Source organism: Hirundo rustica, chromosome 2, assembly GCF_015227805.2.
Source record: "Hirundo rustica isolate bHirRus1 chromosome 2, bHirRus1.pri.v3, whole genome shotgun sequence".
Taxonomy (NCBI): Eukaryota; Metazoa; Chordata; class Aves; order Passeriformes; family Hirundinidae; genus Hirundo; species Hirundo rustica.
Genome location: NC_053451.1, coordinates 13,470,475 through 13,494,639, shown reverse-complemented (window position 1 = coordinate 13,494,639; position 24,165 = coordinate 13,470,475). Strand labels below are relative to the sequence as shown.

The 24,165-nt window shown below is 39.1% G+C and overlaps 1 protein-coding gene and 1 long non-coding RNA gene across 9 annotated transcripts in view; both read right to left on the bottom strand.

Moving 5' to 3' along the window:
• ROBO2 (roundabout guidance receptor 2) overlaps positions 1-24,165 on the bottom strand; it is an 865,503-nt gene that overhangs the window by 565,984 nt on the left and 275,354 nt on the right. The window lies entirely within an intron of this gene.
• On the bottom strand, positions 17,049-20,227 carry LOC120748748 (uncharacterized). The gene is made up of 3 exons (XR_005699409.1): positions 20,186-20,227; positions 19,881-19,951; positions 17,049-17,417 (listed from the first exon to the last, which is right to left on the bottom strand). It is a non-coding gene; the product is annotated as an uncharacterized LOC120748748 (long non-coding RNA).

The window sequence follows — 24,165 nt, the reverse complement described above, 5'->3', positions numbered from 1 at the left end:
CCCTTTCCTAAGAAACCATAATAAAGTTTCAGCAAAATTCTTAAAAAAAATATAAAAACCTTATACTGCTTGCTGAAATTGTTTTCTTTGTTTTCCTCTAAGTGTTGTCCTAAAATTAACAGCATTTTAACAGATGCATTAGCATTGGATTAGCTCCTCTAAGTGTTTCCTTCCAAGCAGCCTCTTCTCTCATCTTTCGGTAACCTTATTACTTATTTTCAGTGTGTGATTTTCACAAACTTCTGCGCCAAGATGTGGCTATAACGGAGAAACAACTTTACAGATGGATGTTGTTAGAATAATGGCTGCAGCACAAGTTCTGTTTCACTATGAATGCAACCTAATTTGGCGAGAATTTCTGGTTTACCTTCAGAGAAGACAGAAACCTCATTCTATCTGAGTTCTTGCACCATGACCGTTCTCTGGTGGATGCAGCATGAAACGATTACAAAAGAGAACCAGACAAATTTTGTTCTAATTTTCAGGCATGTTATTTCAACATTGCCTATGTATTAGAAATTGGGAATGATTTATGAGTCATTAATGCACACTTACAAACTGTTTTACACCACCAACCTGTCCTTTCCATATGCAACCATTTATGAGGAGCATTCCTTCAGCAAACCTCTGAAAATTTCTATAAGCGCTCCAGTAAAAGCATGCATATGACCCCTTCTCTGGAAAAGGGCTCAAATATATCCCAACAGTATGTAAGTTTAACACACCACTCCTCCTTATTAAGCTGTCCTTTTTACCCTCCCAAGCAGCACACTAAGGGAACAGTTTCAAATCCCTAAATCCTGACTCATTCTAACCCCATTTTCACTAGTGGGTAGCGAGGACACAGCCTAACAGTGCAAATATTTTCAATATGAAATACAACATTAGCAGAGATCCAATAGCTTCAATCTGGAAAATTAGATAAGCTCAGTTTCTAAAACAGTTAAAATCACAATAAACAATTTCCTCGAGGCATGACAGCAACTGAAATCCCCAGAGTTGTTATCTTCTTGTGGATATACTTGGACTACACAGGAAGTTATTGGCTGATGAAAAAAAATTCCTCTCTGAAATTATATAGCCTCTGCATTGCAGGAAGTTGTCATCATTATCAAATTGCTCACTCTGACATGAATAATAAATCTACAATTCCACAACACAGTTCAGTAATGTCACTTACATTTTTCTGAGTTTTATGAGGAACAGATTCTCTCTTAGTTTGTGTTATGGTGTAAAATACTCCATTTATAAGTTCTGCTATAACAAAACAAAGAGTTCTCATTCCTGTGTTGAAAGTTGTATTGTAAGCAAGGAAATCAGCCAACAGACAGATTGAACAATCTATTTCCTCTGAGAACAGGAAACATTATCCCTGTTATGGACATGATTTTGGGATAAGGACTCTACCTGAGCAGTGTGGTGTGCTGGGGACACAGCCACCCACAACTCTTCCCTTAATGGGGGCCTCAGTTTTCCCCATGAAAAAAGAATCCATGGCAATCCAGCATTCCAACCATTTAAAGCAGGACTCATACTGAGTCTTGGGAGCTGTACTAAGCTGGATAGTTTTATTTTAGTCTGTTTTTCACATAAGAAACACTTCCATAAAGTTTGTCAAGAAACAGATTGCAAACATGCAAATTAAACCTACCAAATTTCTTGAAGAGCACAGAGAAAGAGAGAACTGATTCTATGGTCCCCACCTTTTTTTTTTTTTTTTTTTTTTTTTTTAGGAAACATGAATTTAACCACAGTAATTTGTAAAATATTTGTGGAAAGAATTATTCTGTGTTTGAAAGTTCCGCCAAATGGGAGAAACAGTGAGACGACACTAGGTGGCAAAAATCATTTACTCTGTGTATCTGCTTGCAGTCTTACTAAAAAAAAAAAAAAAAAAAAAAAAAAAAACCCAAACAAAAACCACAAACAAACAAATAAAAGAACCAAACAAAAAAACCCAAACACACATACACACAAAACAAACAAACAAACAAACAAAAACCAAAACAAACCAACAAACCCCAAAAAAACCCCAAACCAAAAAGAAACCCTCCTCAGGGACTGCTTTTGTGTACATACGCCCTCTGAAAAGGCAGGATTTATATCTCACTACACCATTAAGAAGCTTTTCTGAGATTAAAGGAAGATAATTAGCTTTCAAGTTTCTCCTGAAAACTGAAGTCAGGTCTAAAAGACACACTGACAATGAACCAGACACTCCTCATAGGTAATGCAATAAGTAACACAGGTAAGGCAGAAGGGAGGTGGTTGCCAGACACCAGTATCCCTTTACTGATGGGAAAGCTTAAAAAAGCCTCTTTATTCATACATTCATGCACTTTAATTCGAGATACTACCCAAACAGAAATTGCTGGTGAGTTTTTGTATTATGATTTGTACATCCTTTATTTACTTCCTGTAAAACTGTTGCCAGTTTCTGACTTTCTTCCAAGCTCCAAATTATTTCAAAATGTGGTAGTCCCATTCAGAAAGTGATGCTTCATTTCAGGAGCTCCACATGTGTGCAAGCTCACACAAGCTCTGTGGATCCAGCTTTGAATTCATTTTTCAAAGTGACACCCAAAAGGATCACATATGGTTCATATGGAAAACGTCTGAAAGATTGTAAGGGCATTAACTTTCCAAAATTTTGGTAAGAAGCAGCATTTTCTAAAGATGGTTGCAAGATTCTCAGAGTTGCATGACATTACATTCCCTTATCCCTCCTATTAATCATGACTAATGTCCAGCAGTATTTTTAGAGAGTTATGTGGAAATACAGGCTTCTCCTAGACCATGTTCTCCTATTCTCTGTCACAAACTCTCTCCAAACTCTCAGTACTTTGGAATTGTGTTCAGAAAAAAACCAAAGGAACTATCATCTCACCCAGATTTATCAAACTCCTAGTTTACGAAGACAATATTTGTATTACATAAGTAAAAGAAGCAGAACAAAATCTGACATAACAAGGAAAAAAATAAAGATAACATTCCTTTGTTTATGTTACAAAGAGAGCTCTCCCTGTATGGGGCTGCTCACTTCTGGAGAGAGCATTTTAAAACTAAACCCCAGAACAGCTCCCCGGGTTGGAAATAATTGTAGGTCTTCTTTGTTCTAGATAGAACATATATTTTGTACATCATCACTTGTTTTGAACTACTAACAGACACTGACTTCTTAATCCCAGTAGCTTTTAATTATATTAAATTTATAAGCTCCTAGCGTTAGCTAAACTGGATCTCCTTTCCAGCCTCTGAAGGGTAATTTGGAGCATCACTGAGAAACTAAACGATGACACTAAATACCTGGCCTTTCTAAAAAAGACACACCAAAAGTGGAGGAAAAAATTATTAAAATTGCTTAACATCAGAAATATTCTATCTAAATTATTGAGTGAAGTAGTTTGCTACTCTTTAAGTTGCCCTCCTGTACCTTGAAACCCCCTTCAAAAAGAAAAACACATTCTCAGCAGAAACATAATTGGCCAAAACACTGGAATTCTTTTTTTTTTTTGGATGCAGAAGAGAGGGGAGGGAAGTGCATGTGTGTACACCACAGAAATTCTGGGGGGAGTTGTATTCTTTCTTTAAACTGTGGTATAGCAATTCCCTTGCCCATCTGTAAACAAATATCAAAGGAGAGGCGAGACAAAGAAACTGAACAACTTGATTTTATCTGAGGAGTCTGGTTAGTCTTTGAATTAGCAGCCTAATTTATCTGCTAATTCCACTTCTTAATCAAAAAAGCTGTCTCGAAGTCAGACATTAGCATATATCATCAGTTTGTCAGCTGGAGAACAAAATAGTAAACCTTGTTTCTCTCATATCATCAATGTAAACTGAGCGTATAAATCAGAAAATATCTTATAATATTCAGTAATGCAAGAGGAAAAATTAAATACAGAACAGAGTAAATAACTGAATTCTTGTAGTCATATAAGAAAAAATGCTATGCTCTGTTCAAAGCAAGGTTTTTACTGTTCATATTTAAAGACAGCTGCTTTTGAGAGAAGGAGGTATTTTTACATTTGAAATATATAATGATATTAAATCTGAAAAATACCATAATTAGCCCTGCTTTCTTTAGTACCCATGGTGAGGAACTTGATGAAACTAGTCTATATTTCCCAAACTGCTCTAGTTTCATCAAAAAGAGGCACCAAATTCTATGACTGCCCTATTTTTTGTTACTTAAAAAAGAACAACAACAGCTAGTAATATCTGTGTTCATCACAGTTTCAAGTTGGATTCAGGAACTGTGAGATGGCCTCTTTGGATGCTCTGCATTATTTATTTGGAAGCCAAGAACAAATCACTCATTTAGGCAAAAGCAGATAATAGAGAGCAAGACAGTATTACTAGATATCCATCATGCTTTAGCACTGATTTTAGTACCTTAGACGCTGACACTTGTTGGCCCATCTTCAATATTTAAATCTCAACATAAATGTACTGGAAAATGAAAGAAACTGAAATGGGCTCTCATTATTATATTGTCACCAAGAACATTGATTAAGTGGCCAGGTGAGGGGCTGCTCTGGCACATCCTGTGAGACCAGCTGCAGGTTTTCCAGGAGTACAAACAGCTGCTCTTATCACCCCACCTTATATAACATTTTTGTGTTGGAAGAACTAAGCCAGAAAAAAAACCCCAGCCTTAACACAGAAGCTGCTATTCATGGAAAAATGTTCACTTTGTCCAAATATATCATCCAACTTCAGTTAATCCTCAGAACTTTAAGCATGTTCTCATTTCTCAAGCCATTTCCCTATCTCAGCACCTATCTAAAAAAGGGAAATTGTTTCAAGGTTTTCTGTCTCCATGCTGTTCCTTAAAGGCTGAAGCAACTACAAAGAGGTATTTGCAAGATGTAAATGGCATCAAAGGGGAAAATGAGAATCTCATCACAGGACTAAATCAAATTGGCTTCCTTGACTGGATGTTAACTACTGGGGATACTCTCAAAATATTCTTAAAGTCAAAAAAAGCTTATTGTAACAGAGTTCAGCTCTAATTTTCTTTACAGCATCCACTCTTAACAGCAAGATTCCGCAGTAGATTTCCCCACAATCAGATATATGCTTGAAATTTAGATAACAGCTTTGTTCAAGGTTTAACAAAAAAAGTCAGGTTAATTTTCAACTTCAAAACTTGAAATGTGTTTCAAATAATTTAATCAAAAAGTTCCTATATGCAGACCAGTTTGTGGTTTTTTTTTTTTTTTTTTTTTTTTTTTTTTTTTTTTTTTTAAAAAAAAAAAAAACCAAAAAACTAATATAGCTCCTACAGGGATTAATGGTTAGACTTTTTATCTCAAAATTATTTCTAAAAGCCTTGGTTAGCAATTATTGCACTCTGTAAGATCTCCTAAGAAGTCAGCAGTCTTTTGATAGCAGATGGCAAGCCACAAAATGAATCTGCAGAGATTTTTCAGATTCTTTATATAGTAACCACAATGTCCTTTGTATGGTAAGTGTCATTTCATACTCCTTGAAACTAAAATCAGTTAAACACACATTAGAATTCTGGACACATGGCTCAATGTAGTTTTGATATTTAGTGCTAGATGTGCTACAAATTTCCTTTAGAAGTCCCAATGCCACACTGTTATAAATAAAATTGACCAAATTCAAAGTATCAAAATTTAGAATTTTATTGCGAGACAAAATATCAGTCTCGGAAAGCCACAATTTAAAAGGACAGCACCGAGCCCGGGATCGATGCCGGGTGAACACGGATAACAAGCTCTGTCAGCCTGGTATCCCCCCCCAAGTTCACAATTTCTGGTCTCCGGCCACCCCTTTTTATACACAAGATCGCGGAGTGAAGTCCGAAATTCTGACGTTATCCTTTCCGAGGCGTCTTCATTAATTATTCAAGTCCTGGTATCGGGGGTCTGAATAGACCGGTAGGGTGAAACAATGCCGTTGATGGCCGAGCCCGGGTGTGTCGTGTATATGTTAATTTCGGCGGAGACGAGTAGAGATATCCATCTGAAGTGATTATCTTGGTCTCCGGACTTGTATCTTCTTTTTCCGTTGTCTTTTGTATCCTTTCAGGGATTCCCGGCAGCGATAGTTTCTAGGCCCCCTCTCTGGTAATTCAAACAAGCTCTTTCTGTGTCCCTCCCACACCTTTTCAGGCTAGGGATATTTTGTATTTTGTTGAATCCCCCGTCTTCCCAAATTAACCCACAAAATGCTAAAACAGAACCTAACTTCTAACATGCTACTTTATACAGGACTTATAATCATACATTCAGTATTACAATTTATATTCTATTAACATGAAGTAACTTCAGAGCAGATGCTACATTCCTTTTTGACGACCTGTAGCCAAAGCATGTTTGTGTCTCTCTCCTGGTAGTTAATGCATGTTTGTGTCTCCCTCCTGGTAATTCTTAATCATGTTATGTCTCGTGCTTCCCCCTCCCTTGTCCTTTCAAGCGAGAGGAATTCCTGCACTCTCTTCTGAGTTGCTTAACTCTGAGTTAACTCAGAGTTTGTTGGATTAAAATAAAACCTTACATTTATTTAGATGATATTAAATTTTATCTATCAACACGAATTAACTTTAGGACATATATCACAATCCCCCCTCTTCCAAATTCACCAATTTAATTCGTGTTCTGGTTATAGTCTTTTTTCTCTGTCAAGATAAAAAAGCCTCTTAACCATTATTCTGTTAACATTTCCCTTGTTGTTTTACTCCAATATGTTTTCCCATTCAGGGCACACATTTTTAGTTTCTTCTTATCATAACATAAGGGGTTAACTTGTAAATATCCTACAAAAGTACTTTCTCTTTTTCCTCCAATCCAGACAGTCTTGTTACATTCTTTGCAGGTGGGGATCAGAGGAAGACTGCTTACCTCCCTTCTCCTCCTAGATATTGCCATCGGGTGATTGGATCTGTTCAATTTTAACCCCTTCATTCCATTTGTGATTCTCCCCCCTTTTTAGTGTAAACCAGTCTACTCGTACCCTGGATTCTGAAACTCTGTTCCTGGTAAGGTTTGAAGGAACCGTGGAGGGATTAGTTCCCTTCCCTATTCCCTCTTGGGGTTTGTGGAGGCCATTCGTGGGGTACATGGCTCGACTCAGGATTACCAGGGTTACCCATAGACCTATCCCTCTGCTCCACCCTTCGCCCGTTGGGTTGCCACCAGCGGCGGGGTAAACCATCTTCTTGGCAGCAGGGATATTCTTCCGGGTCCCTGCCGGTGCTTCTCTGAGCATATCGCCTCTTGTACTGTTCCCACCTAGTTATTTTTATTTGATCCGCTCCACAGGGTACTTTCAACGTTCTCCTGCACTCAATTACGAGTGGATCCGCCCTTTTATTTAATCCTCCCCTTATCCCTTTAGTGAAATAGTGGAACCACTCAGGAGAATCCAATTCGAACAATCCCGATTCTGTGGCAACGTATAGGAATAGATTGGTAAGCCTGACTTCCTCCTCGTAACAAGGTACACACAAATTCTAAGGTCTAGCTCCCCGGACACAATGAGTTACCCAAACTTGCTCACAATACCCGCACTTAAAATGAACAAAAGGATAGCAGGGACATCCTGCCTGAGTGCAACTTATCCGATAAGCGCTGGTCATTGGGTGTCTCGATGAATTCTTAGCTTTAAATCTCCAGGCGCTGAGGTGATTTTCTACTGCAGAGAGCTGCTGTGTTGTTCCACCTTTTTCACTCGGGAGGAATGGGTCCAGCCTTTTCTGCTGTTCTCACGGCAATATCTGTAGTGAGGAGGACGAGGAAAGGTCCCTCCCAATGCGATGACAGCGGTGCTTCTTTCCATGCTCTGATTAGCACCCGATCACCCGGCTGGATTTTGTGGATAGCAAATCCCAGGGGGGTGCTTTGTGCTACCAGTCCACGCTTCCGGAGTTCCTGTAAATTTTTGTTAATCACAACAATATAAGACTGGATCTGACAATCCTCCACCCGGGGATGTCCAACTGGCATTCCATGCTCATAGGGCATTCCGTACAGCATCTCGAATGGAGATAATCCCGAACCTGAATGAGGTTGTGTCCTGATATTTAGGAGGGCTAGAGGAAGGCATTTGATCCAAGTCATCCTAGTTTCCAGCATAAGTTTTGACAACTGTGCCTTCAGAGTTTGATTCATTCTCTCTACTTGACCTGAGCTCTGAGGATGCCAAGGTGTATGATATTCCCATCTGATTCCCAGAGCTTCTGCCAGGCTTTTTATGACCTTAGATGTAAAATGAGTTCCCTGATCTGAATCTATGGAATCAGGGATTCCATATCTGGGAATTACTTCCTCTAATAATCTCCGTGCTACTGTTTGAGCTGTAGCCCTAGGGCTAGGGAATGCCTCCACCCAATCTGTTAATTGGTCTACTATCACTAGCAGATATCTATATCTACCTATTTTTGGTAACTCTGTGAAATCCACTTGTATTCTCCCAAAGGGGCGATATGCTAAAGGACGTCCCCCTAATGCATTGTGTTTGACCTTTGATTTATTAATTTTCTGGCATACCAAGCAACTCTGAACCTCCTGCTTGGCTAACTCAAAGATACCTTTGCATCCAAAGAATTTCAGAAATTGTTCTGCTAAAGCTTGAGTTCCCCAATGAGTTTGTGCATGTAATCTTTTTAATATGATCCTGGCATAAGCCTTTGGAATCAATTCCCGACCGTCAGTCAATTTCCATTTCCCATTTATTAAATTTCCCCCCATTTTCTTGAAATCCCCAATCTCTTTTTCTGTGGGATGAGGAGAAACTTTTCCAAGATTTTCTGTCCTGCTTTCCGGGGTGTCCAGGGTTAGGAGAGCTGCTTTCCTGGCTTCCTGATCAACCAGATTATTCCCACGTATTCTGAACTGTAGTCCAGCCTGGTGACTCTTTACATATACCACTGCAATAGCTTTTGGTTCCCTTACTGCCTTGAGAATTTGCCTTATTAGATCCTCATGTATTAACCCTTTTCCCCTAGTGTTCACCAGTCCTCTTTCCTCCCAGATTTTTCCAAAGGTATGCACTACCCCAAAAGCATACTTTGAGTCAGTAAAAATAGTCCCTATCTTTCCTTTAAGTCCTTTGAGAGCTTGCAACACAGCATACAATTCACATGCCTGAGCTGACCATGAAGTGCCCAAGGGGCCTGATTTTATCACTTCCCCAGTTTTCCCATCTATAATTGCATATCCTGATTTTCTTTTCTCTTTTATAACCCTGGCTGACCCATCTACAAACCATTTTTCCCCTTCTTCGAGCTCCTCGTCCTCCAGATCTTCCCTAATCTTTGTTTGTAATTCTACTAGGTCTATACAATTGTGTATAGGCTCAGATGAAGCTTCCCCAAACAGGAACCCAGCAGGATTACTTGCCTGTGTTGTCCTTAATTCTAATTCTGGAGCATGAAGGAGAATGGCCTCATACTTCAACAGTCTGGCATCCGTGAGCCATTTCTCAGCTTTTTGTTGTAAAATTGTTCTTACGTTATGTGGAGTATAAACTGTGATGGGAGCCCCAAAAGTAATCTTTTTGGCTTCTTCTACCAATAAGGCAACTGCTACTATTGCCTGTAAACATGTAGGCCACCCCCTGCTTACAGGGTCCAATAGTTTGGAAAGGTAACCTACAGGCTTCCTATCCCCAGCCCATTCTTGTGTCAACACCCCATGTGCTGTGTGGTTTCCTACATTTACAAATAATTGGAACTTCTTATTTATATCAGGGAGGTTTAATACTGGGGCAGTCACCAAAGCACCCTTTAATTGCTCTAATTCCTTATCATCCTGTTCTGTCCATTTTATCTTCTCTGCAGTTAATTTTTCATACAAAAAATTTAGCTTTTTCACTATATCCTTCTATCCACTGTCTACAATAACCTAACAGCCCCAATAGCTGACGTACTTGTCTTTTGGTTTTAGGGGGGGGCAGTTCTATGATTCCAGCTACCCTTGCAGGGTCCAATTTCTTTTTCCCTTTTACTAACCAATGCCCTAAGTATTTCACTCCAGATTCTGTGAACTGTAACTTTTGTTTTGCTACCTTTAATCCCTTTTCCCCTAAAAAGTTTAACAAATCAATAGTGCATTCTCTTACACCTTCCTCTGTTTCACCAGCCACCAATAGATCATCTACATATTGTAAGATCTTGGTCCCTTTCCTAGGGGAGAACTGACTTAGCAACTTTTCCAATGCTTGTCCAAATAAATTTGGGGAGTCCACGAATCCTTGGGGAAGTGAGACCCACCTTAACTGTTGTTTCCGGTTAGTGTCTGGATCCTCCCATTGGAATGCAAAAAAAAATCCCTGCTGCCTTCAGCTAAAGGGCAGGTCCAAAATGCATCCTTTAGGTCTATAACACTGTACCAAGTATCCTTCGGGGAGATCCTATTCAAAAGGGTGTAGGGGTTAGCCACCACAGGGAACCGAGTTCTTGTTCTTTCATTTATGGCTCTTAAATCTTGCACTAACCTATAATTCCCATCTCCCTTTTTAACAGCCAGCATTGGGGTATTGTGTCTGGACATACACGGCTCCAATATGCCCTTTTTGATCAAATCCTCTATTATAGGTTTCAGCCCCCGCCTCCCTTCTAAAGGGATTGGGTACTGCCTGATCCTTATGGGATCCTCAGGCTTCTCAATCTCAATTGATAGAGGTTCCATAGCCAATTTCCCGGCTTCCTTCCCTGTGTGCCATACCTTGGGATTAATTTTGTCCTCATCTTCACAGGTTAGTTTATATATGCTAACCGTAATCTGTGAATTCCTTATGATGAGGTTGATCCCCAGTGCAACCATCAAATCCCTACCCAGCAGGTTGTAATCAGCCTCTTCTACTAGCAACATATCTCCCAAACAAATTTTATTCTCCGATTCTATTTCCACGTTCTTAACTATGGGTACCTTGAATGGCTCCCCTTTAGCTCCTATAACTACCATAGAATCTTTACTTACTCGGCATCCCGGGGGCAACTGTTTGAATGTACTTTTCTCAGCCCCTGAATCTACCAAAAAATCCATTTTTGTTCCCTGGGGTCCTATTTTTAATGTTACCAAGGGCTCTCCTGATGTTATGGACCCCAAAAGATAGAGCCCCTGACTTCCCTAGTCCTCCCGAAACATCTTCTCATCTCTTATCTTCTTTGGACAATCCTTTTTCATATGTCCCTTCTTTTTACAATAGAAACATTCCATTCCTTCCACCCATTTTCCTGAAGTCCCCTTTTGCGGGCGTGTGGCTCCCCTCGGAGGTGCTTTCCTTAAGGGTTTCTCCGAAGCTTGTGGGCGTTCCTGTTTCTGGGCTTCCCTTACTGCAGCTACTAACACCCTAGCCTGTATTTTCTGTTTTTCCTCATCCCTTCTCGTGTAGACCTTCTGGGCTTCCCGCAGTAATTCCTGCAATCCCTTCTCCTGCCACCCCTCAATCTTTTCCAGCTTTTTTCCTGATGTCCTCCCATGATTTTGCTACAAACTGGGTTTTCAATAGTACCTCCCCCACGGGAGAATCAGGGTCTGTCCCAGAGTATATCTGGAGGCTTTTTCTCAACCTTTCCAACCATTCTGTGGGAGTCTCATCTTTCCCTTGACATTCCCCAAAGACCTTGCTCAGATTTTGTCCCCGGGGCACGGCCTCTCTAATTCCCTGTATGATGATGTTCCTCATATCAATCATACTTCTCCTACCCTCCTCAGTTTGAGCATTCCATCGGGGATCTTGGCTTGGCCATTTCTGATCTCCAGGAGTGCTCTGAGGGTTCCTCCGTTCCCATTCCCGCATCCCTGCTTGTCTGATCATTTCCCTTTCCTCCGTATTGAACAAGGATCTGAGAATAGCTGTGAGATCTTCATACGAATAGATGCTAGTTCCCAAGAACTCGTCTAGCCTTTCGGAGACCCCTAAAGGGTCATCCATAAGCTTTCCCATCTCCTTCTTAAAGGCTCTCACATCACTGGTATTAATCGGGATGTTTACGTACCCGATAATTCCTGGAGCAGTGGGAATTTCCCTTAAGGGGAAAAGATTTGCTCTTTCACCCTCCCCTTCACTCTCCGTCTCATTCATCCTCTTTAGCTGTCTCCTAGTCCTCCTAGCGGGAGGTGAGTGTTTTGCTTCTGCCCAACCCTGCTGTGTGTTTGCAGGAGAATTAAAGAAAGCCGTCAGATCTAGATCAGGCAACAGGTCATCCCGTGTTGGTGCAGGGGTGTTTGTACTTTGTGTCCCCCCCTCCCAGTGGCTGAGTGGCTTGTACAGGTTCTAGCGGGGGAGGGAGCCCGACCGGTGGGACCGGGGCCACTGTCTGTGACTCCATCGGAGGGGCAGAGGGGAGAGACGGGGATATAGGGACCCTTCGTCCCAGAGGGGGTCCCAATCTCCCCGGGTTCTGTGGATTGTTTTGCTCAGGGAGGGGAGGGGGTGAGGGTACAATGTAAGGTGGAGGTAAGTTGTCTAAAGGCTCCCACTTATCCCTGGAAACATCGGCAGGGTCCTTTATCCTTATGGGTAGTAATTTTGCATCAATTCTACCCCAGACCCCAGCATATTCCCGTTCTTCCGCAGTTCCCTTTTCTCCGACATAACGTACCAGTGCCTTACATATCCATTCTTCAAATGTTCCAAACACGGGCCAAATTACGTGATCCCGTATTTCTACCCCACCCCATACTTCTATGCAATAATGCACTATCCGTTTCTTGGATTTTCTCTCCCTTATGGGGCACTCTTCCCAATGTTCTAACATCCATCCCAGCGGGGCTCTCAACTGGGATTTCAGGGATTCCTTTACCGGTTCCCCGCTTTGTTTTCCTAAGATTCCTTTTGCTAGCTTTGCTTTTTGTCTGTCCCATGGTGTGAGTTTACCAGATACTTGCCCTTTGTGGGTGATCGCTCCCCCCCCGGGTTTTCTCTGGTGTGTGCGAGCTCTCTTCTCCTTACTTCCTCCCCGGACCGTCCCTGGTCCAAGGCTGAAAGGTTTACCAGTCCCCGGAACTCTTGTAAGGACGTAACCTTCCCTTTCAGCCTTCCTGTGACCGACCCCCCTTTCCGAAAACTCCCCGAGTTTTCAGGGCTTAACGTGTGAGGTGCGTTTTACCCCCGAAACTTTCGCTTCCCCCGCAACCGACCACGCCCCTCGCGGGACTATGGAACTGCGATTTTGGGGTCCCACTCGCTTCGTGATAAAATCACGTCTCACTCACACGCTCGGTCACTCCCCACTCAACCACGCAATACTTACGATCCTTTTCCTGCGTGGATTCTTCGTGCACGTAGATTTTTATGAGTAGATTTCTTCGCCGCGGCTCCGGAGGTTCTGCTTCCAAAGAAAAACCTCCCCGAGTTCCCCGAGAGCTCTGACCTCGCCTATCTCCCTTTTAAATGTGGCTTTTGCTATTTTTGTTCGTCGTGTGGTTGATTGGTTCCACCCGGATACCCCAGCTCTGCCAGGCCGCTGAATTCAGCAGGGCGCCTCCTGGTCAGAGACGGGGGTCCCTCGGGGGTCCCGGTATCACTCCAATCACGTCGGGGTCACCAGAATTGTTATAAATAAAATTGACCAAATTCAAAGTATCAAAATTTAGAATTTTATTGCGAGACAAAATATCAGTCTCGGAAAGCCACAATTTAAAAGGACAGCACCGAGCCCGGGATCGATGCCGGGTGAACACGGATAACAAGCTCTGTCAGCCTGGTATCCCCCCCAAGTTCACAATTTCTGGTCTCCGGCCACCCCTTTTTATACACAAGATCGCGGAGTGAAGTCCGAAATTCTGACGTTATCCTTTCCGAGGCGTCTTCATTAATTATTCAAGTCCTGGTATCGGGGGTCTGAATAGACCGGTAGGGTGAAACAATGCCGTTGATGGCCGAGCCCGGGTGTGTCGTGTATATGTTAATTTCGGCGGAGACGAGTAGAGATATCCATCTGAAGTGATTATCTTGGTCTCCGGACTTGTATCTTCTTTTTCCGTTGTCTTTTGTATCCTTTCAGGGATTCCCGGCAGCGATAGTTTCTAGGCCCCCTCTCTGGTAATTCAAACAAGCTCTTTCTGTGTCCCTCCCACACCTTTTCAGGCTAGGGATATTTTGTATTTTGTTGAATCCCCCGTCTTCCCAAATTAACCCACAAAATGCTAAAACAGAACCTAACTTCTAACATGCTACTTTATACAGGACTTATAATCATACATTCAGTATTACAATTTATATTCTATTAACATGAAGTAACTTCAGAGCAGATGCTACATTCCTTTTTGACGACCTGTAGCCAAAGCATGTTTGTGTCTCTCTCCTGGTAGTTAATGCATGTTTGTGTCTCCCTCCTGGTAATTCTTAATCATGTTATGTCTCGTGCTTCCCCCTCCCTTGTCCTTTCAAGCGAGAGGAATTCCTGCACTCTCTTCTGAGTTGCTTAACTCTGAGTTAACTCAGAGTTTGTTGGATTAAAATAAAACCTTACATTTATTTAGATGATATTAAATTTTATCTATCAACACGAATTAACTTTAGGACATATATCACAACACTAACTTATCTTTAATTAATTTTAAAATAAAGGAAAAATAACTCAATTGCCATGCATTTTTCAATTTAAAGGAGTTTTTGTAAGGCTACAAGTGTTTAATTACAGCAGAAAATATGAGGGGCTGACACACCTTGAACGAAGCAAGCAACTTTCTGAATTAAACAATTCTGGAAATTTTAGCAGCTGCTTATGTGTTGTGAACAAGATACCAACATACAGAGTTCCTTTGTACCAGATTGCAAACCTAACACTAATTTCTCTTGAAATACACACTCATACTTAATATATCTTTCCCTTCGTTTGTCCCTTCCTTTTACTACATGTACTTATTTATGTTTATGCAGGCCCTCTTCTAAGAAATTTGACTTCAAATTAAAAAACAAACAAACAAACAAAAAAAAAAAAAAAAACACAAACAAAAAAAATCAAACCCACTCCTCAATGCCTACACAAACTATTTAGAACCTGTCTATACTTTACCACTACTCTTCTCAACTACTTCCATCTTTCATATAGACTAACTTTAAAAAAGTCTTAGTCCCTAATTATTCTTTTTATTTGCAGTGCAGCCTAGAACTGCCATATCTGCAACAGCAAAACCAAGCATATTATGAAAAGTATTTTTAGGTTTAATAAATTACATTTTAAAGTTTGGCTTTTATCCTTCTGGAATATCACAGATGACCTTTCGTGTAATAGAAATAAAATAACATGAAAAAATCTTACTTGTCACCTAACAACAAAAGTTTATTTATTTTCTTTCTCTCCTGACTTCCTACAAGAAAGCAGAAAATTATTAGCAGCACAGAGCTATAGGCATTGTTCTATCATGACAACATGGGATCTGTTTGACTTAAGGATCATCAGTAACTGAGTTTCTGGGGTATTAAGACCCTCAGCAGAGTTCATTTACTTTTAAATAGTCCTGTTGTAAAGTAGCATGAGTAATCGTTCGTTAACCTTTTTTAGTCTACCTGCTTTGTGATAAGAATCTCCCAGCTACGTGGTTTTTAAACTGTAACCTTAAAAAAACAACAACAAAACCCCCCACTACATTCTCTTAGCAGGGGTATTAATGAGATGCAGCTATAAATATCCTAAAGACTTTGTCCAAAGTCAGAAAATACAAGGCAAATTTTTAGTGGGCATTCCCTGAAGGAATGGATAATATGCTAGTTTGTTACAGCATGGACAGTGCAATTCCCATGTTAGCCACCTAACAATATTATTGTATCCCTCTGAGGCATTACACAGAACTGTGTATCTCACTCTGAAAGTGGGATTTTACTTCATGTTTTTGTGTTTACATAATTAGTTTTCTTATTCAGAAATAATTTAAAAAAAAAAAAGTCTGTTTGCAAGTGCGACTGTCCCAATTCCAGCCTAGGTGATAGATGGAGAGGCAGCCAGGGGAAGGGATGCTCCCTTACTCCAGACTCCTCAGGCAGGGCAGCTCCAGAAAGGAAGACATCTTTCCCTTCCTCACAACTGAAACAGTTAATTTGGGCTGGGAATGGCAGAACACAGGGAGGGAAACGATGTCTCCTCCTGTGCTGCTATTTCCAAAATCCCAGGGAGAGAGAAGTATTTGTACAAAGATAAGACTGTAGTTACCATAACAGCTTGGCTAATGCTCTTTTTGTACCCTCTACAGCAAAATTGGTGTAGAGATGAGGTGCCTGTGCCTGAGTGGATCGTTGGACCTGCTCACTGAAGCTCAGTGTTTCCAAATTCATTTCTATCTCTGGTTTTTGTTCCTCCATGTCTCAATCAATGATTACTTAGGCTTGGCTGTGTTGAGCCTATGGACAGTTTGAAACACTTTTTGTGGGTAACACAGAATTGAACATTTGCAAGTCCTCAGTACAACTGGTACAATGGTTTTTGCAAGAGGGATCAATGATTTTTGTCAATATTATTTCTGCAAAATGTTAATGATATGAATGACATTAAGTCAAATTGATCCAAACAAAAATAAGCACTTGGTATTAATATATTGAGTATTTTCAGGCCATATTGCTGATACAATAAAGGCAAAAAAGATCAATTCAAGCATTGTCAAGTAATAAGTTATTAACAATCAAATTAACAAAAAACAGAGAAGCTTGTGTAAGATTGTCCTGTATCAGCTGGGTTGCTTTTATGAAATTTCATGTTGAAAGATTTTTAATGTTATTTTTTCAAAACTTAAGAAATTCATTGAACAAATATAGGAAGATAATTTGAAAAAAAAAAACAACAAACAAACAAAAACAAACAAAAAACCCCACCAAAGCCATAGTAACAAGTGGATAGGTTTTTCCCTGCTCTGCTTTAGTAGTTTTTTGTATTACTTCTCCCAGTCTGATTTCAGCATGAATGTGACTCTTTTTATATGACAACAGCTCAAGGCCCTCAGGACTTTTTCTCAATCTATTTTTCTAAAATCAACATCCAAAATGCTCTAAAGGCATGGCTAGTTTCCAATATGAGAGAACAATAGTTTTTACAACTACTCCACAATTACAGTCACTCCACAATTCTTCCTGGTTGGATGCTTTTGCCCATAACTTAGAAAGCTCACAAACAGTTAAAAAGGGATGTGAACTAGAGATTTGTGTCTGCTGCTTGCTCCAAAATCTCAGCTGGGAGGTTCACACATGAAGTTTTTCTTGTGACTAAAAGTAGGAGTCAGGAGATCTTAGAGTTGCTCTTGCAAGAAACAAACCTTGAGCTGCAGTGAAGCTTCTCAAACACTTTATCCACGAGGTCACAAAGGTAACCTGACGGATTATTTGCTTAATGCTCAAAATGAACTCCAGCATTTTCAAATGAAATAGTCCATAAGGCTGACAAAGCCCTATCATCACAAGTCATTGTAAAGCCATTGTTGTTACTGCTGTACCACAAGATCTCAATACTGAAAAAATAAAGATCTCATTTTATTATGCTAAAATAAACACTGAAACAAAGTAAATGGCAACTAGCATGCAATAGTGCATCATTTATCCACCGTTACTTACACTGGGGTTATTATTACATTACCCAAGAGTCTGAAAAAGTACCCACTACAAACATGACGTCTACTGTAATCCAATCAGAATTTCATATTTAAAAGTATCATTTGGGAAGTAGGGAAAAGAATAAATTAATTTTGAATACATAAATATTTCTAGAAAATGCTGTTAGTTCACATACTACTTCTGCTTTCCTAGACTTTAGAGAATTGTGACATTACACAATCAATATTTTTGCTACAGAAATACATTACATTAGCATAACTAATCTGAAGCTAAAGAAAAACAAACAAACAAACCAACCCCAGCAAACACCAAAATCATTAAAAAAAAAAAAAAAAAAAAAAAAAAAAAAGGAAAGACTATCACTAGGAAAGGATAAAAAGCAGAAGGCATATTACTATGGTCGGAATAATGCCACATTCCATTATTGATTAAGACATTTCATTCATCAGATTCCATTTCTCATTACACACAAACCCTTCATATTTGTCAAGCTTACACAAGGCTTTTATTCTCATCAAGCAATGCATTTCCCCTCTCTCCTTTCAAACTAGGTTGTATTATGTTGAAGGGTCTACACTGTCTTTGAACTCTCTCCTTCTCACACTTGACCTCACTACCATCACTTTTTATCTCATTATAGTGAATGTTGTTAAGTATTTATGTCTAACAAGGTGATTTCAATGGTTCATCCTTTTTTAAACAATCCTGTGATCATTTTCTGTTAGCAGGAAATAAAGACATTTCATTAAATCAAGATCTATCTGCTACCACTCAGAATTAACATTCTTTCTAGTCAGGACATTTAAGACCTTCACCATATACAATTGCACTGCATTTTTGATGGTTAAAGATGGAATTTTCCAATCCTCAGACATCCAGCATGTACATGTATTTCAAAGAGTGATTTTAGATTTTTGCAGAATGTAGGCTCAACACATTCATTAAAGGAACAGGTTAACCCTGGAATGAATTATACTGTTATTATGGATGCCTAGGGAAAGCAAAGAAAACTGCAGGTGCATAAGAAGTTTGCTCTAGATTAAATAAGTCTTTGCAATCACCCTTTTAAAATGTATTACACTGATATATACTCCATATTAATGCTTATTGTTTCTGGAAAAATACGTGAAATTAATTTAAAAAAAAGATTACCCTGGCAAAAAGTGGTGGTATGTAAAAGGTGATTCTGCATTCTGTATTAGTAAACCTTCCCCAAAAACTCATAGTAAAAATATGCACAGTACAAGCAAAATCATGTAAAACCTCCGTTCTGATATATTGCAGCTCATGGAAAAGCTCGTATTCATTTCATTAACTTTTTGACCAAATTTCATAGGATTAGCAATAAAATCATTTCACCTTATAGAGGTTATCTAGAAGACAAAGTGCTACCTACTCTTAATACTAAACACAGTCCTGCTTTATCTCCACGTTATTATACACATCACTGGACTTTATCACTACAAACCAGTTGTGTTTGCAGAACTTCATCAAAAAACCTTCACTTTTTCTCTTCCTAAATAGATTGACAGGCTTATGATCCTCTCAATCTTAATCCTTAAAACAATTCACAGCTTGGAAATAGTCCAATCAAGCACAATATACTGACTGGTAGAAAATCTGTTGACCAAAGCAAAACAAACAACACTGCTGCCCTCTCCCCCCTCTCCCCCCCAGTCAAATAAAAATACACCCAAATTTCCCAAATTTCACCTGAATTATTTAAATGTTTAACAATCTGAGCTTTTAAACCCATCTTTTCTTTGATAAACGATCTTTTCTATTCCAGAATATAAAAATGAAAAAGGCTTTGTTTTCTTCTAGTATTTGTCCAGCTGTGGCAAAGAGAAAACCAAATTTATTTTTTTTTTAATAAACTGCATTAAAACAAAACAAAACAAACCTTTGTAAACCTATATATTTTAATGTGTTTGAGATTGAGAAATTAATATTTGACCAATATCAGAAATTCTCATCACAATAAGTCATTTTGGACTTTGGCTTCAGGAACATAAAACAGTTAATATGGCTTGACCATTTCCCATATAGGCTGAACCTTAAACTTTTAAGTTTAAGTGCAGCTGGCCAGTTTCTAAGATTTCCCCCCCCAAAAATCATAGCTGGAGAATGATGAAGTATAATACAACATACAGCAAGCACATGGCATGTAAGCACATGTAAAAGATATCGCACAAGAATTTGACACTAACAGCTACATTACTTCCACTCCCAAGAGCTAAAACAATCACTTGTAGGAAACTGGCCACAGTAAAGCAGCGGTCAATAAAAGCAATCACGCCAGCTAAATTGTAGCTGAAGTCAGTGGCACAATTATTTTTACTTTTAAAGCAGTGACATACCAGTGAAAACATTCCACTGAAGATGAAGAGTCTGGGAAGTATCTATAAAGCAGATCCATCTGGAAGAGCAGCTGAAATAGTGAACAGAATGAATTTTCCACTTTTAGGTGTCTTGCATAATTTCTTAACCCTTGCCCTTGGATTTCAACAGATCTCTTCAGTCTAAGGCTCTCAGCCTACCAGCCCTAGATTAAATACCTGGAAAAAGGGGCCCAGTTGTCTGAGCCCCCTTAAATCCTACTTAGATAAATAAAAAAAGAGCCATTTCCTCTACATCCAGTACTTCTGTTCTGCTTAATCTTTACCTTTCTCTTTGGCTGTCTTTTAGATTTCATCTGTTGATATTGCACTTTCTGCCTTCAAAATAGAAATTATTTGTGTGTTGGTGCATATTTATGAGAAACAGCAATGTGTAAGAACTCAAGCTGTGAGGAAGTCTTTACCCTGAGATCCCTGTGGTCCCTCAAAACTCTCCTCAGCTGTTGCAAACCCACAGGAGACCTATTTGTTTATGGAAGTATGCCAGGTGTTTCTCTTTCATAAATATTTAATTAATCAATCTTGTGAGGAAAAAATGCAGCCTGCACAACACTCCCGGTAATGAATATGTGTTAGCTGTCTCAATTTTTTCCCCTCAGAATATGATTAGTTATGTCATTTGTAAAGGAAAGCGGATCCATTGTATTTCAAACAGGGAAGCAGAGCACACTGGTTTTGGGGGAGAGGTCTGTACCAAAACAGACACAGAAAAAGGAGACTAATAAAAACTAGAGCTCTTCTGTTAGCAGAAAGGGGATGCCACAGGCCAGTGGATTTGAAAAGATATGTTTTCATTTTATCATGATGAAGAGTCACTTCAAAGGGACGCATGGAACGCACTCACCTGAGTATATCAGGTCACTTTAGTGACTCCTGTTATTATGGCCAGCCAGCCCCTCCTGAGATCTGAGACCCTGTCCCCTCCTTTCACCCATGGGAACCTACAGATCACACCTCAGTGAATGTAAGCAGCACTAAACATGAACTCATTCGTAAAGAAAAATAAAAGCATATCTGAGGGAATACTGGACATGCTGATCAGCAATTAGATCTCTGTAAGTATAGATTACCAAGGACCTTAAATTTCTTTACATTTTCTAGAAGTACAATTTCAGTCATGTGGTTAGGAATATACTACCCTGATGCAGGAGGACAAAGATACCACCAGACCACAGTTCCGAGGACCTAAGAATGCTGCCTGACTCTGAATGGTAAAAAACTGCTTAAATGGCAACAAAGAACTCTGTCACACATCTGCCATGCTAAGGGCTTGCCTTGGGGTTGAGTTTGCCTGGGGTTGTGCAGAACTAAAATAAAGCTGAATAAATTTGCTCAAGCTTGAACTACACCCATGACTGAAAAATATTAAATAGTCAAAAGGAAATTTGAGGTCTGGTCAATGATGAACAATACAGTTACTATTACAAAGCAAAAGAAATCTCAAATGGTCCTTACTTCGTGTTTTACTCTCTTCTTTGGGCCTTCTTTCTTCCACACATTAGTTTTTTACAGATAATAACTATGAAAATAAAAATACAAGATATATAATTCTTTTGTTAAGGGAAGTTGTGTAGATGACACTTTAACAAGGGCTTAGTCCTTGGCAGTGCTCAGCACTGGCTTCAGGGATTTGGTACTTTTCTTAGTTAGCAATATCACATGGTCATAGTGTCTTACACTGGGGCTAAAGCACAAAAATGACAGCTGAAAACACAGTGTCACTGGGGCCAGGATTTTACTTGAACAGATTGTTACTTAAGAATTAATTATAAAGGAAAAAAAAAGAAAAACACACAAAGAAACAAAAATGTATTTTGGATTTTGCAAAAGGAGGTATTTTAGCTGATCATCTAACAAGGCCATATTTGTATACCAATTTTCACAGGGAGTAAGATAATAGTGACAAAAAAAAGCTCTAAACTAAGGAAGTTTTAATTCCCGTACTTAGACATTTACTCATAAGCACAAGGTTTGTACTAATGATGGTGAACATTATTTAACTACTCTTAATATTTTAAGATTTGTGGTGGGGATTGAATTACCACTGTCTGGCAACATATTTCATTTTTGAACATATTTCAGCCTTGCTGCATGTTTTGCAGATGTGGCTCAACATACAGTGTTAATCTGGCTCCTGCTCAGGCTATTCTACTTGTAAAAACTTGAATCAAAGAACTTCTTGGTTCTGGATAGTTGCACAAAATTTACATCTGTTCAGGCTGGGATTTCTCCTCACAACCTTTCAGTTACATGAGGAAAGAAGAGTAAAATTTTCTATTGTAGTTTAAACATGACAAGTCAGTCTACGACATTTAGGAGTTCAACACTCATCCCTACAATAGCAGATTTCTCCTTTTCTGGATTCCTTGGTTTTACACATATCATTCTTCTCCCCTTCTTTGTTTTCTTGACACATCTCCCCTTCTAAATTGCAAATGAAAGAATACACCTTTGTTCTCATTTTCTCTCTACTCAGAGCTTACAAAAAGTAAACATGTAGAGCCAAATTTATACACATGAAAACACAAACAGCAGTCACCTAAAATGCACCTAGTTTTAAACAATGAAATATGACACTAAAACTACTATTTCATAATTCCCTCCTGCTTTATAAAGTCAGAGTGAATGTATGGTACAAAACTCTGCCTTATAAGACACAGATACCTATTAAAAAGACACGGTCGGCACTTTAAAGCACACTGTTCATTAGCTGATTTCAGTGTTTCCTCAAGTGATTATTTAAAGGACCATTGAATACAAAATGAAGGTAGATGGCAGAATAATATGAAGTGGCATAAAAAGCTTACAACTGGTGACATCTTAACTTGAAACACTTGACTGTACAAAAAAACTTACTTTTCCCATAAGTGTTTCTTGTGCCTACATAACTGAAATAGAAAGCAAATTAAAGCCCACAAAAATACCTTGCAAATTAGCTGTATAAGCCCTTTTTCATTTAAAATATGTTTCACATTTATACTCTTATACTTTTTGCAAAAGATAAACAAATTAAATTTGTGGAGAGATGTGGTGGTGTGAGAGAAACTGTTTTTACAATATTGAAAGGAGAAATCATAAGTGAAAGCAAAAATAATGAATGAGGCATCATCTTAAAAAATAAAAAGAAAAAGGCAGCCGCTCCCACATGACATCATGTAGGGTTTTATGGCATTGATATTATCTAACCTGATGCGTTCTCTTTAGGTTATCATGTTTCTAAGGTTTTATGAGAGATATTGGTTGAGACATTCTTGAAGAACTGCCCCAGAAACCTGAAACTTCCTTATTGTTTGTGTATCTATGCTGCAAACCACCACTCTTCACTGCACTTCTTCCCCCTGCATCTTTTCCAGAATATATTTGGAGTATAGTTTAGGCTAAACACAAAGGCTGACAGGCTTTTCCAGTGGCAGAGAAAACAGTACTTAGTGAATTCTCAGAAAAAAAGGGTACCTGTAGTGCTACAAACCTTCTAAGGCATTGTCAGGCTCACCAGAAAACCACGGGCATGTTTAGGTTCATGTCTGACCACGTTAATTTGAAGGAGTCACTTAAGAATAGGAAAGGTTATTTGGTGGCATATGGGATCAGTTTCCTTGTTATTCCTTCTTTTACTTTATGGATCTTGACCTTTTCTAGCTATCCCAAGAGGAAACTAATGTGATCTTGAAGAAACATTCAGGCATTGGTATATATCATTGCTCTGTAGCTGAACTGCACAAGGACTCAGTTACAATATTTATGTGGCTGAGGCTTCTTAAGGGAGTTTCTGTGGCTCAATATGACTTTTGCAGAAATTTGTTAACATTGTTAACAGAAATATAGCCTGGAAATACTATATTAAAATATCAATTCCTTCTCAGAAAAGTATCAGATAAATATCTGTCCAACATTACTACAGTAATTATTATAATCTCAAAGGGTGCAGTTGTGTTATCTAGCTCCCCAGTGGATAAATTGCAAGGTCAGTTTTAGTGAGAAAACTTGTCTGCTACTGAAAAATAACACAGTACTAGTTTTGATGCAGTGTGCCCTATCATTCTTATGCAATTGAGGTTTTATTTCCACTTTTATAATTTCAGACAAAATTAAAACTTGACAAAGAAAAACACCAGCATTGCCAGCGATGACATGCAAGAAATAAATATATTAAGAACAGGACAGATTGAGAAGGCGATTATAAAAAGTAGCGATATGCGCAACAATGCCTCCTACACACACACACGCACACACAGAACCCCTCAGG